We start from the raw sequence: 14,591 nt of genomic DNA, 5'->3' as shown, positions 1-14,591 counted from the left end.
TATACCGCTATGTCTGTGAAACCTGTAGAACTGCCACTATTCTTACCACTCTGTTGCTTTATCATTCGGTATATAACTTGCCATGGTAGCTCAGTTGGTAGAGAATTGGACGCGTTATTCGAAGGTCGCACGTTTATTCCCTGCCTATGGCAAGTTATCTATTCGTCCGCTTTTTTTTCTCTTTACATTTACTTTACAATTACTTCCTATAACATCTACTATACTTTTCTTGCAATGATTGTCTGTTATATCTTAATAATATTGTGTCTAACAAAGGAAAACGAGCTTTTAAATGTACCTTTCTTTGTGTCAGCCGTGAATATAGCCTTAAACACCACACGGAAGCACTTTAATACTTGTTTTCGCCATTTGACACGCCTTGTCTTGAAAGCGCGCGGAACAGCTTGTTGGGGTGCTTTATCGCGATTTCGTGCGCGTGAGAATGGGTTGCGTGATGAGAAAGGCGTACTTTGACACCACGCGTATGATACGCTGTATATGAATTCCCAGTAAATCGGCAAATCAAGGGGCAGACGGTATGACGGCTGCTAACTATTGAACGGCATATATCAACCTTGGCAACGTTTACGGAGGGACATGATCTATTTTGATAATCTGGTATCTGATGGAGCTTCCGTTTTTGTCGGAATTACGTGTGGATCGAGATGGCTAGAAATATCACACACCCATTTTATAGAAAACAAATTTTTGCGACGAATTGCCGGGAGTAGCCACTGCTAAAAGCTCGTTAATTTGGATTTCATGGGACCAGAAAAACTTTTCAAATGAACCGAATACCGAATTAGCGGAAAGAAAACGGTGAATAAATATTCATGACATCAAAGCACTTTCGTTTTCTTGAGGAATGTGTATATGCAACGGCCATCTTCTATAAGAGCAGTGAAGAAGCCAATATATTTGTCATTTGTGACTTCGCGGTGTGAACGCGGCATCGAGACCCCAATGTCTTAATTCGAAACGTGTCTTGAGCCAATACCTTATTATGTATCAACTACGGGATTGCGAGGGGTTGCCAGGCCTTTCTGAAAGCTCTTGGTCGATTCAGCTCTTCGCGAATGTCGTTTTCGCACCTTTTCGTGGCACATTGTTGGCGCTTCACGCTCAACACGCACCGAGCAACGTCCGAGCGACCAAGGCTGTGTTTGAATTCTTAGTCAGCATTGTAAATAGTCTACGCAGACAGCTTAGAAAACAGCACCGAGCCCATGCTGTCCGAGAAATGGAACACGTCGGGATGGCGTGTTCACACGACAAAGCGCCACATCGCGTCGAAAAAAAAAGAAAAGTAAAATGAACAAGTGTAATTGTTTTATTTTCTGGCTTATTTGGTGTCGAAATCAAAAACAATTGGCAGATCCCACGTACAGTAGGAATTGATGATATGCGAAGCACGAATGAGGAAGGTTGATATGTCACTTCAAAATCAGCACAATGTTACGATGAGGACATAAATCATGCCATATACTTCCATGTCATGATTATCATGTTTGGACGTGGTATTTACCTTCGTCGCCTATTCTCGTCACGTGATACTAAATTTGGTATATGTGGAGCCCGCGAAATGGCCGCATGCTTTGAGTGTAGCATGTAGTTATCTTATACATGTTACGCATATCATGACTATTATGTTAGTACCTGTCATATACCTTCGTCATCTATTCATCACGTAATACCATATTTGGTATATGTGGAGCTAGCGAAACGGTAACGATCACGCTGTGATCGTAGCAGGTCATGTTTTACATGACATGATTATGATGTTGTTTGGACTTGTCATTTACCTTTATCGTCTGTTCACGTCACGTGATACCAAATTGGGTGGGCGGGCGGGACGGACTTTGCATTTAAAAGAAACGTCACTCATTGAGCGTCTCGAGAAGCGTTCGCTTGTGTGCAGATGTCCATTCAGGCGAGATTCGATCTATCTGAGTGATTCGCTGAGCCTGAATGAGCTATTTAACGAGAGTTATTGGTATGACCTATTTAACGAGAATTCGATGTCGTTAAAGAATGCATACGTTGACCGAGACCAAAGAACGTGTGCAAATGATCCGGTTTGTGGAACTACCGAATGTCAAAAACACGAGCTTTTTCTGTATACCTGCTTTTGACTTCTCTGTGTACCCATCCTGAAAAACAACAAGCCTTGTACTAAACAAAGAAAAACATGAAGGAACAGATAGCTATATGTCAATATTTGACGTTAACATTAACAACATAATGTGTTGCTCTTGCACGGTATCCTTGTGGTGCACCTTTCACAGAAGTGAAGCTACGGTTATAAGCAACGTGTACGCCTTAGTTTACTTGTAACTTATAATCCAGCTAGGAGTATGCAGTGTGCTCGTTTACTTCCCATGAACGAAACTTTCATCTGCGTTTCCTTTTGGCAGCTGTACCGCGAACAAAATATACTCAACGCAATTCGCGGATGCAACGCTGTGCCGTCGATGAGCGTACCTTCACATGCAGCCGGAACATTTCGTCGAGCAGCGCTTGATATTGGCCACGTCGCCAGCGTTCGTACGAACCTCGATGGTGTTCTGCATTCCTTCCCTTGAATGCGAGAGGTGGTGGAAGTCGAAGTGAACTAGATGAAAACTTGGTGCTACAGTTTCTTTCAGTAACTCTCTAACTAATTTCCTGTATTAATTTGGTTTCGTTTCTTCTATTTATTTATTTTTTTTTGGCTTCTAACAACGTGGTGTTTTCTTGTTCGCAGTCGACTGGTACTACAACGGCCAGAGACTTCTTGACGTCCACGTAGGCCGGTCTTCCTAACAGGTCATACAATCTCCTTTCTTTTGCGTGTCGATTTCACTGTTTCTGGCTTTCACGCGTGATCCCAAAAGCTTGCAGGGAAGTCCTTGAAAGCAAGCGTTTATGTAGTTATCTTATTTTATAGCCCGTACATCTTATACGTCATTATGCTTGACGTTGATCCAGGCAATGTAAAGCATATTTGGCGATTAGGCCGCCGCGCGTCATTGGTAACCCAATGTAGAGGCGTAGATTTAGCAGAGCAACTAATAGATGGCGTCCATTTCCCCCGTCTTCTCCGTACTTCTCGCGTATCGTGCGAGCACTTCGGTAAAAGGGGGACTCGCGGCTGTTGTGCGTTCAACGTTTACGGCAAACCCCAGTGGCGGAAGAGTGCGTTTAAGCGTTTGCGCATTGCTCTCGAGAGGGCTTGCGTCGGCCTCGATCAAGAGAGCATGGTTCGAGTGGTTGTAAATGTAAAACGGCAGCGGCCTGCACTGAAAGCTGTTCCCGCCTATTTCGAGCACGGCGCCGCCATGTGTACGACCACACAGCGTTGCGGCCGATGCGCCGTATACAACAGCTGAAACAGGGTATTTCTGGGTGTCGCGTTGAAGTGAGGACATATAAACGTAGATGAGGGTGTTCCTATTGGAACACATGCCAAGCTACGTTGTCACTCGCTAATGGTTTAAAATAATTGTCCCGTTTCAACGAGAGCTTCATCATCGCGATTGCACCAGATTATTCGTTTACCCGCTGTAGATCTGCAGATTGAAAAATACGTATTCAATGAAAATGAGGTGAATTTCACAGAACTTGGGACGCCGTAAATCCTCCAGGAAGAACAGCAATATAGCGATTGTGACATCTGCAGGGGAAAAAGATGGCTCCCTGCTCTGGGTTAATTTGTTTATAGAAGTTTTTGAGACTCGCAAAACTGACACTGTCACTAAAAATACACATGTAAATATGCAAAACATGCCCGCAAAGACGAAAGCTTGTGACAGTTAATGTAAAATGGAAAGTAGCTTACATATGCTTCTATCAGTTTTAAACATCGCGTTGCTGCTCATACCCTTATCCTCTGTGGGATTATCCCACTCCGCTCCTGTCAGGTTATGTAGTCTGGTGATGAATCGTGTATTTTTATGTATACTAGACGTACATTTCGTTCTTTTCTGCAGCTACAACTGATTCACTTTGGCTATTCGTAGCTGCTCATTGTAATAAAAAACAGAACGTTGCAGGTATAGCACTGCACGCCGCGAAGTGAAAGCTACAGAACTATATGACACAGAATCTTCAAAAGTATACATATGTTCCGTCCAGTCTGTTTTGTTTGCAAGGTAATGCTGGTAGCCCGTAGGAATTTGCTATTCGAAAACTTTTACGTGCTCGCCGCGGGGCGCCATTATGAGTGCTCAGCGCACTGTCGAGACCACGCGCTTCTTGATTCGCGAACATTCCTTGCCCGTTTACAGCATTCTAGGAAAAACGTGCCTTGAAGGTCGCAAAAAGTTAGCTATACTACCTCATGCTCAAACGCGCTAAAAAAGAGCAGAAGCTTGGCGCCATTTGATGTTGTAATTGATTTGTGTGTGTGGCATTGCGTTTGTTTCTTGATGTAAGGGCTTAATTTGCATACAATGCTGACGAATCGCAACGCGACGTCAAAAAATTTGCTATAACAACTGGTTGGCACAATTGCTTTTGATCACCGTGTCATGAGGTTATGAGTCTAGACGCTGAAGAACTTGATGTACGTATTCCAGTCAAAATTACGCCCTTGGCACACACTGAATGTGGTGGAAACAAGGATATAGACATTACTTTGTCTTAAATTGTCGAGTTTCAGTTCTTGAGCAATGGATGCATGTGACTCGATTGCCTGACGTAATTGATATGCCTCGCGTATTCTTGAAGCGTCGATATGTGTGGTGTACTGTTGTCGCTGGCAGCCTGGTACCAAAGTAATGTGTGCATTTTTCCCGAGGCTAAGCGAACAGCAACGTGAAAAAAAAATAAACAGTGCACAGACACAATGCGGTGAATCATGGCGTTGTGGTTGTTTCGCAATAATGATGCACTATGTGCCCTAAGAACAGTTTAAAACGACCGAAGTTGCACGCACGAACGCCTTCGTGACTACGTCGGGTTAGTAAGGCACGTCTCACTTTCTAATTATGAATGATTCCTGTGAAAGAGAACTCACGGTTTTATTTTTGTTTTAACATCGAAGCTCTTGGAACTCGAAATAGAACGTCGAGCGTCCGCAATTAACCCTCCGGGCCGTTGCTTGTTAGCTGCGCCCACTGACGGAGACAGTTTGCGCAGGCGTCGCGCCGAGTGATTGGCCCGCCGCGCTAGCCGAGTATACGAGCGACGAATGGCCAACGCTTTTATCGGGCATGCCACAGCCTGCTTTGCACGTTAGTTGAGGCGCTCAAGTTGAGGCATTCTTGCATCATCTGTGACAGGTTGTGGACCGACTTACTCTGTCTACGCTTAGCAAAGGCCCAGCATCAGCCACGAAGACCATAAGCTCTTAAGAATAAACAGGCGCACTTCATGCTTCATTGATCAGGGCGGATGTACCGTTTCGTTTTTGTTCTCCGATAGTGCTTATGACTCCATTACAGGGGTTGCCTAGTAAGGTGAAGTATTAAAAATGTAGCTAATGTAAACCTTCGTTTTTCTCTCTCTCAATTATACAGTTTCTTCAAGTTTATTATTGCTATTATTTGCTCATGAGGCCTTGTTAATGATTTTTACCCGATAATTATATTATTTGTGTCAGATACTATAGTACTCATAGTCGCGGTTATCACAAGGTTCTACCACTCAGCCAGGCGTCTGCTGCTTATGAAAACGTAAATTGTCAGACAGGTGCATGGTTGCTTCATTCATCAGTGAGGACATGCCGGTTGTTTCATTTTCGCTTTCTGGTAGTGCCTATGCTTTCACCACACTAGTTGCCTATTCCGGAATAATAATAAAATGAAGCTAGTATGATATCTTATGAGTGGTTGTGCTCGTCTCACCAATAATGAGAAATCTTATAAAACTGTTATCGTGAAAAACTTTCCTGATACAGCTAAAAACTCCACCATTGCTTAGTGAACATCTCCCTGCCTATGTTGATAAAATGAGCCTCCTTGGCAAAAATAATGGGCATAACTGAAATATTTATGCAAGCATATTCTTTTTTTCTTCTCCTTCTTTGATGACTCATACCCAGTGCAGGATATTGGCCAAGTAGTTGGTGAAGTTCCTCAGTATTTCCTTTAGTATGCTAGTATATAAGCTAGAACTAATATGGCGAATTTAAGTACAAATAATATTGATAAAATATTCTAAAGTAGAAGCATTTAGCGAGATATTTTTAGACATTGATAAATTTCTCAATTGCGAAGAAAACATTCTTTCAGTTACCCCTCTTAACTTCGTTGTCTTCATATTGTCGCTCCACCGAGAGTAGCTATGAATTCGCACCATTGCGCTCGTCTTTCTGTACATTTTAGCAATCACTACTGGTAAAAATCTATCCGTAGATCGCATAACCGCATTTTTATAGCCAATATGTCACTATACTGTACGTTAATATGTCAAGTGTTTTTGTAAAGCATAGGCTTGTGAATTCAGTTTTGAAGCACGTTTCAAGGTTTCTCAGAAGAAGAAGAATAAGAAGAAGAAGAAGGCGCTTAGCGAAGCAGCGTATCTCTACTACCTCGGAATAGCCATATTACGGCTATCAGAACGAAACCCAAGTGGTAGACATTGACGGTAAGCCAGCAAGAGATGCCTTCGGATAGTCTGCTGCCCACTTCCGGAGGCCCGTGTGCCCACGTTATTCGAGAATCTCTTCGAGGTCCTGGTCACGGTGCTTCAGGTAGAACTTGCTTCATGGGAAAATGCCGGGCAGGTGAACAACGGCTGGTTTCGCCAACTGCCGTAACCAGGCGTGATCATCGCGTGCTTCAGGATCGACTCTCCCGACTCCCTGGAGAACATTTCGCCGGCGTCGGGAAGGCTGGAAGTACACCGCTTCTGTTCCAACGTGCCCATTATGGTAGCGAGAAGCAAGGTGAGCCCTTGGAACGCTGTGCGACCTATGCTGACGAGTCACAAGGAGAAGTCGCTGTAGGCGTGGTTGCGGCCGTTATCGCGCGTGGCCACAGACATGATACTCATGTGCTTCGGCGTCGACTCTCCCGACTCCCTGGAGAACATCCCGCTGGCGTCGGGAAGGCTGGAGGTGGACCGCTTCTGCCCCAACGTGCCCATCATCGTAGCGAGGGTCAAGATGGGCCTTTAGAACGCCATGCGTGCGATGCTGACGAGTCTCAGGGAGAAGTCGCTGGAGGCGTGGTTTCCGCCGTTATCGCGCGCGGCCACAGACGTGATCCTCATGTGCTTGAGCGTCGACTCTCCCGACTCCCTGGAGAACATCCCGCTGGCGTCGGGAAGGCTGAAGGTGGACCGCTTATGCCCCAACGTGCTCATCATCGTAGCGAGGGGCACGATGGGCCCTTGGAACGCCATGCGTGCGATGCTGACGAGTCACAAGGAGAAGTTGCTGTAGGCGTGGTTGCGGCCGTTATCGCGCGTGGCCACAGACGTGATCCTCATGTGCTTCGGCGTCGACTCTCCCGACTCCCTGGAGAACATCTCGCCGGCGTCGGGAAGGCTGGAAGTACGCCGCTTCTGTTCCAACGTGCCCATCATGGTAGCGAGAAGCAAGGTGAGCCCTTGGAACGCTGTGTGACCGATGCTGACGAATCTCAGGGAGAAGTCGCTGGAGGCGTGGTTGCGGCTGCTATCGCGCACGGCCACAGACGTGATCCTCATGTGCTTGAGTGTCGACTCTCCCGACTCCCTGGAGAACATCCCGCTGGCGTCGGGAAGGCTGGAAGTACGCCGCTTCTGTCCCAACGTGCCCATCTTTGTAGCGAGCAGCAAGGTGAGCCCTTGGAAAGCTGTGCGACCGATGTTGACGAGTCTCAGGGAGAAGTCGCTGAAGGCGTGGTTGCGGCTGCTATCGCGCACGGCTTCAGACGTGATCCTCATGTGCTTGAGTGTCGACTCTCCCGACTCCCTGGAGAACATCTCGCTGGCGTCGGGAAGGCTGGAAGTAGGCCGCTTCTGTCCCTACGTGCCCATCATCGTAGCGAGGAGCTAGGTGGCCCCTTGGAACGCTATGTGACCGATGCTTACGGGTCTCAGGGAGAAGTTGCTGGAGGCGTGGTTGCGGCTGCTATCGCGCACAGCCACAGATGTCATCCTTATGTGCATCAGCGTCGACTCTCCGGACTCCTTGGAGAACACCCCGTTGGCGTCGAGATGGCTGGAAGTACGCCGCTTCTGTCCCAACGTGCCCATCATTGTAGCGAGAATCAAGGTGGGCCCTTGGAGTGCTGTGCGACCGATGCTGACGAGGCTCAGGGAGAAGTCGTTGGAGGCGTGGTTGCGTCTGTTGTCGCGCGCGGCCACATATGTGATCCTCATGTGCATCGGCGTCGACTCTTCGGACTCCATGGAGAACATCCCGCTGGCGTCGGGGAAGCTTGAAGGGGGCTACTTCTGCCCCACATTTTCCATCATCATAGCGGGGAACAAGAAAAGCCTTCGGCATGCTCGGCGCACTATGATGGAACTTGCGAGATAAAAGTTCGGGGTAACTTCGAAAGCGCAAATCCTAGGGCTTCTTTCTCAGTGTGGACGCGCCATTGTTTTTCGGCGATTAGTGCATTTTTGCTCGACAGATACGATTAGCTGACGATTACGGATATGCAAACGTATTCTACAGCATCTATCGTGATTATAGGAGTGCGGTACGCTTGACATGCTTGTGGGTGCGTTAGCCTTGAAATAGTGTCAAGTGAAACAATCGGTGTTTTATTAATCGACAGACATAACCATCTCCAATAAAGTGAATATTGTAGAGACATTTCTGACGAGACTGTATTATAGCGTCATATCAGTATTTAGCTGGCTTGATGTCACACGTAAATAGAAAATATATGTTTATGTTACAGACGTAAACATCCCCGAGTTAAAAGATGTATCTTCTGCTTCACGGCAGTTTCCTTGTATTTCTGTCTTGCGTCTTTTTCTGCCTTCATTTAACCTCTTGGCCACAAATGAAAAAGTTCAGCTAAAGAACAGTTTCATATTCAAGAGTTGGTCTTCGAATGCACGCGAAACTCATTCGTTTCCTCTGGCTCTCTCATTTTCGGTTAGTATTTCATCTTTTGAGCTCGGGGTTCCTCTTATTTCTTTTTCACATTCTGAGATGTTCTCCCTGTACCTAGCTCTTCTCGCGTCTATTTCAACGAGCCAGGCTCCTGGAGCAGGTACATAACTCAGACCGTGCCGCACGCAAGGTCTTTCATTTTACTTTATTTTTATGTAACGAAACACCGTCTATATAACGAACTCCATCAGTGCACTCACTCCGCCTGTCCCTGCTTCCCCGGGGAACACCATGTAGCGGCAACGGTGTTCGCTCGCAGGCGTCGTTCTGTGTCATCTATTTTTTTTTTTCTTACTCGACTCCTTCCTCTTTTTTTTTCTAGATAGGGGAAGAGCGTGTGCTTAAAAGAAGAAAAAAAAAGATTGGGAACTCTTGAGCGGCCGTCTCTGTGAAAAAAGAGGGCCCGCGGAGCGTATTGATCGAACCTTTTCCCCTACGTAAATCCCTTCTGTCTCCCTCTGGACCTTTTTCTTTACCCGCCCTCTCTCTCTGTGGCGGCGGCTGGTGCGGGTGTTGTGCAGGCGCCTCTTGGCGAGGAGGAGGACGGCGTTTGTCGCCCCGGTGGCGGGCCGCTCGTGTGCGGAGTCCCACTGCAATTCCCCGGCCTCTGCTAACCCAACGCCGTGCGTCTCGCTCGCGAGCCCAGCAGTGCCTGCAGCACACTGGCTCGCACTTCTCGAGCGGCAGCAGCAGCAGCAGCTATCTCGGCGGGCCACTTTGCGCGGCAGGCCGCCGCTTGCTATTGATCTGTTTCCAGGCCGCGGCGTTTCGCGCCGCCAGACGCGTGTGGCCGCATAAACAAGCGCGCTGGTCCGTCGGCGACCCCCACTTAGCCCCTCCACCCGTGGCACCCTGGCTTTCTCCTCCCCCCCCCCCTTCAGAGCCCCTCTTTGGCCCCCAAGGGAGGGGCCGGCTGGACCCGGGGCGCTCGTCATCGTTTCGGTCCTCGCGCGCCTAAGACAGCCGGCAGCGTGCGCGCCGCGGGTCGTTTGGGGCCTCGCTGCCGCGTCTCTCGCACTAGCGTGTCGTAAATTGTGCCGCTCCTTGTCGCTGACAATGATCCGCTCCCCCTTCCTTCACACTCTACGCGCTCTTCTTTGCAACGACGAAGCAAGTTTGTCGAGAATGCGCCGGATGGGTCCCATATCGCTGTTGCCACATGCAGAATCTGCAGTTCTGCATGTTGGCCGGCGCGCATGTTCCGACCCCGACATGGTCGCTGGAAAACGATCAGTTTCGGTTACTAACATAAGTTTGCCGATGCACCATATCCATCTCCTGTATCAACAGGCAGACTTGGGCAAATCGGTTCACCTTCACTTTATCTTAAAGCATTGTGAATCGAGCACGGCAGTAAAATACTACAGTAGTGCTCCTCATGTCATCGCTATTTTTGGGCTGCTCAAGTCGCTCCCGCGCTGTTTCGATGTGTATTCCACCATGCCGTAGATGCTCGTACTTGCCCTGCCTCTCTGACGCCCTATTTGCTTGCTACGTTTGCGAATAGTGCAGTGGTAGTCTGGGCCACACTTCTTAGGTGGTCTGGGATCGTGTGTTGTTTTGATTCATTTTATTTGCTATTACTTGTAAAGCTTCAAGTGTTGACTCGAGACTCCATCACAGCTTGATTAAATGGATCTTTACAGAATACGCCTTTGGCATCGCAATGGTTCTGTATAACAAGTACTATTTATGTACGATGTTTCAACCAGGTTACACTCAAACGTGTAAAACGTTGTTTTCTTATCTTGCATTATTAGCATGTGTGAATATCAAACTCAAGGATGTTCTCCGAAGCAAGGTCATGAATAAAATTTGGGGCTTTCAAGCTACGTTTCTAGTTTGCGACCCAGACTCTCGGTGACGTTCTTTATTGCCGGTCGGGATGTCCGCGGGTCACAATGAACATGACGCGTTTTCAAGACTGCGTGGCATCTATGGGGCAGCATGAAGGCGTCAAAGCGGTGCGCTGCTGAAGCAATCTGTCCACAGAGTAACACAAAAATTTAGAGTGGTCACTCTGGCCGAAAGCGGCAGCGCTTTGCAGCTTCACGCCGGCCGTAAGATGGCAACACATCACTTACTGCTTTCAAGGGAACGCGTGTACTATAGTCATTTACTACAGTACCTTTTCTAGTCTACGTATGTCTACGACTGCGTCTGTGGTTTTTTATTCGTCTCTATCTCCTCGCTTGCGATCGGCCGGGATCTGGCGTGAATCGTGTAGCGAAAACGTCGGGGTTGTTTAAAGTCAGGCGCATCGGACGACCAGGGAGACGAATAAGTGTGGGTGAAACTCCGCGGAGGCAATCGATGAGAAGTCAACACGATGATTTTGGGGAGCACTCATTGGAGGTTTATTTAGCTAACACAACTTCAATTTACAAAATGCACTGGGTCACAAAGACGAAACATAGAAAATGGTGGCATAGCCCTCGGCCTGCATAGCTGGTCTCCGGTGGTGAGATCCGCTGTTGACCCCGACTCCGCTCACCTTTCAAGTTCAAACATCCTCTTTTCAACCCTTGGTCGAACAAAGAGTCTTCACAAAAACCAATCACATGTTGGGACTCGCATCATCACAACCAATCACAGAAACACTTTCATAAAAGGCACTACATTTGTAAAAACTTCGCCACCAAATGAAACACGTGAAAGGATAGGTTCTCCGCACGTGACACTCTCTCCCATGCCAGGCCGTGCTGCCCAACATTACTCGTGCTGCCTCCATCGGCCGACTTCAGTCGGCGGCCGTTCTCACGCTCGAGCCCCGTCAGTTCTTTCGTTAATTGTTGCTTCCTAGAAGCGTCCTTAAGAGCGATAGGTACACCATTGGGCTCCGTGCGCTTACCAGGTGTACATGCGACAGCGAGGCGCCCCGACATCCTAACAACAGCGGGGGAGAATATGGTCGTTTACCTGCCGCCACTATGTCTCGGTCAGGCTAAGTGGTCACGTCGCCATGTCATTCTCAATGACACGCGTGCCTGCCAACAATGGCTTAAACTCAGACGGTGGCGCCGGACCTGCCTCTTGCTAGACGCTTTTCCGAGTAAGTTTTCCCCTTCTAATCCCGAACGGGGGCGACCTTGACTGCTCCGCTTGTGAGCAGTAAAAGAACAAGGTTTTCCGCGAAACATTGCTCTCGCGACACCTCCCCCCTACGAAAAAGAGTGTCCCACTCGTTTTATCTGCAAAACACGACAACAAATAGACTAATTATACAAAAAGGTTTTGCATTCAACAAGTGTGTGAGATGCTTATTTAAAGACACTTATGCATGTGTATAAAAGGTGAGAGGCTTTAAAAAAATTACATAAAAACACCAGATGAAAAAACAAAACAAAATCATTGGGCACAGAAATATATAGGTTCACTCGTCGGTACTGCAATACAACTCAGTGTCCGTTTCGTAAGCACTGACATTCTGTTGTGCGTTGTTATTACTTGAAAATGTCTTCCAGTCCGAGTAAAGTTCAGTGTCCGTGTCGTAGCTTTCGCACTGCTGTACTGGAACACTGGTCTGTGTCCCGCGCACACAATGTTGCAAACGGAGTTCCTGACCCACTCGCGGACCGCACTCGCGCACATCATCATTGGAGCCGCACTCGCGCACAACACTTCGATGCAATCCGGGGTCATCTCTCCTGGCACTGCCCTCGCGCAAATCACCACCGAGATCGCGCACCTCATGATTATCATCAGACTCATCGTCCGCGTCGTCGGCATCGGAGCCCAATCGAACGTGGCAGGGCTTTAAACGCGCCACATTCACAACATCACGTTTTTTCCCAGTTTGGTCTACCACCTCCCAGTTGTTCTCGGCTACCCGGCACAAAAGATGGAAAGGTCCGTGATAGTTGTGAAGAAGCTTCGTCGTCTTCCCTTTCGCCCGGGAGGGTGTCCACAAGTACACCAAGTCGCCCTGATGATAAACAACACTTCGTCGCCTAGCATCATAGCTGCGCTTGTTCTTCTCCTGCTGACGCTTCTCCCGTTCATTTACTATTTTTCGAGCCTGCCGCAGCCTGCGGGCCACTTTCATTGCATCCAGGGTGTAGTCGAATCCGCATTGCGCGCCCGACCCTACATCCACCGGTATTGTCGGTTCATGTCCGTGAAGAAGAAAGAAGGGAGTGAATCCAGTCGTCTCGTGGGTGGAAGAATTGTATGCAAAAAGAATGTACGGTAGGAATTCATCCCAGTCGCGGTGGTGTGAGGAAACGTACATGCTGAGCATGTCAGCCAACGTGCGGTTGAAACGCTCGCACAAGCCGTTGGCCTGTGGGTGGTATGCTGTTGTGGTGGCATGCTCGCTACCCACGAGCCGGAATATTTCTTTGGTCAAGTTGGCGACAAAGTGCTGCCCACGATCGCTTATTACTTTCTCCGGGTTCTCCGAGGCACCATGACGTAGGACGATTTGTTCGTCGAAAACTCCTGCTGCTTCTGCGGCAGTGGCCGCTGGACACGCGACAGCCTCGACCCATTTCGTATGGTAGTCGGTAATCACGACGATGTAGCGGTTCCCTGCTTTGGATTTAGTGAAAGGCCCAATGAAGTCGATGCCCACCTGCTGAAAAGGTCGACCTGCAGGTGGGATCGGTTGGAGGAAACCGACCGGCCTTCCCGGTGGTTGCTTTCGTGTCTGGCAGTCGGGGCAGGAGAGAACGTACTTGCTTACGAACGAGAACATCTTCGGCCAGAAATATCGGCAACGAACTTTCTTCCATGTGCGCTTGACACCTAAGTGGCCTGCCGTGGTGGCGTCATGGCAGTACCTTAATATCTCAGATCTCAAGCACTTGGGGACAACGAGCGCCGCACGATCCTCCTGAAACCCTTTCGCCCTTCGATACAGTACACCGTCGATCAACCTAAAGCTCCGTGCCGTTCTTTTAGTTTTCCTGACAACGGGCGCATCCGGGTGCTCGAGGTGCTGCATAATTTCTTTCATCCATGGGTCTGCCCTCTGCTTTTTTCCAACATCCACCTGATCCAGAACCAGCAACGGTAAGGGGTTTTCTTCGCTTACAGGCGCGGGATCATGGGGAAGGCGGGAAAGCGTGTCGGCATTTCCATTCTTGAGGCCAGGGCGGTGTCGCAACGTTATGTCGACTTCCTGAAGCAACAGAGACCATCGCATAAGACGACCGTTCGGATTCCTTACTTTCATTAGCCAAGCCAGGCTGGCTTGGTCAGTCACGACTGTGAACTTAGCACCAAATACGTATGGCCGAAACTGTCCGCAGGCGTACACAACAGCGAGGCATTCTTTCTTAGTTGTACTGTAGTTCATCTCAGCCTTGTTAAGTTGGCGGCTGGCATAGGCGACGACTCTCTCTTGAGTTCCGATTTTCTGTACAAGCACGGCACCAATGCCGTAATCACAGACATCAGTGTGCACCTCTATCGGCTTTCCCGGCTCAAACTGACGCAGAATTGGGGCTGAGATCAGCTTCTCTTTGAGGCATTGCATGGCCATTTCGCATGCGGCATCCCAGACGAAAGGAACATCCTTTTTGGTTAAGTTGGTCAGAGGTCGAGAAATGCG

At 48.4% G+C, this 14,591-nt stretch overlaps 1 protein-coding gene across 7 annotated transcripts in view; it reads left to right on the top strand.

The window, feature by feature from the left end:
- LOC119176250 (LIM domain-binding protein 2 Chi) overlaps nucleotides 1–14,591 on the top strand; it is a 366,067-nt gene that overhangs the window by 89,825 nt on the left and 261,651 nt on the right. For all 7 annotated transcript variants that reach the window (XM_037427445.2, XM_075877407.1, XM_075877405.1 and 4 more), the window contains exon 2: nucleotides 2,744–2,805. The gene's annotated coding sequence lies outside the window, so the exon portion shown is untranslated. The remainder of the gene's footprint in view (nucleotides 1–2,743; nucleotides 2,806–14,591) is intronic.

This window comes from Rhipicephalus microplus, chromosome X, assembly GCF_043290135.1.
Source record: "Rhipicephalus microplus isolate Deutch F79 chromosome X, USDA_Rmic, whole genome shotgun sequence".
NCBI classification, from domain to species: Eukaryota; Metazoa; Arthropoda; class Arachnida; order Ixodida; family Ixodidae; genus Rhipicephalus; species Rhipicephalus microplus.
The sequence above is the reverse complement of the archived record's forward strand: the minus strand, read 5'-3'. Positions and strand labels throughout refer to the sequence as shown.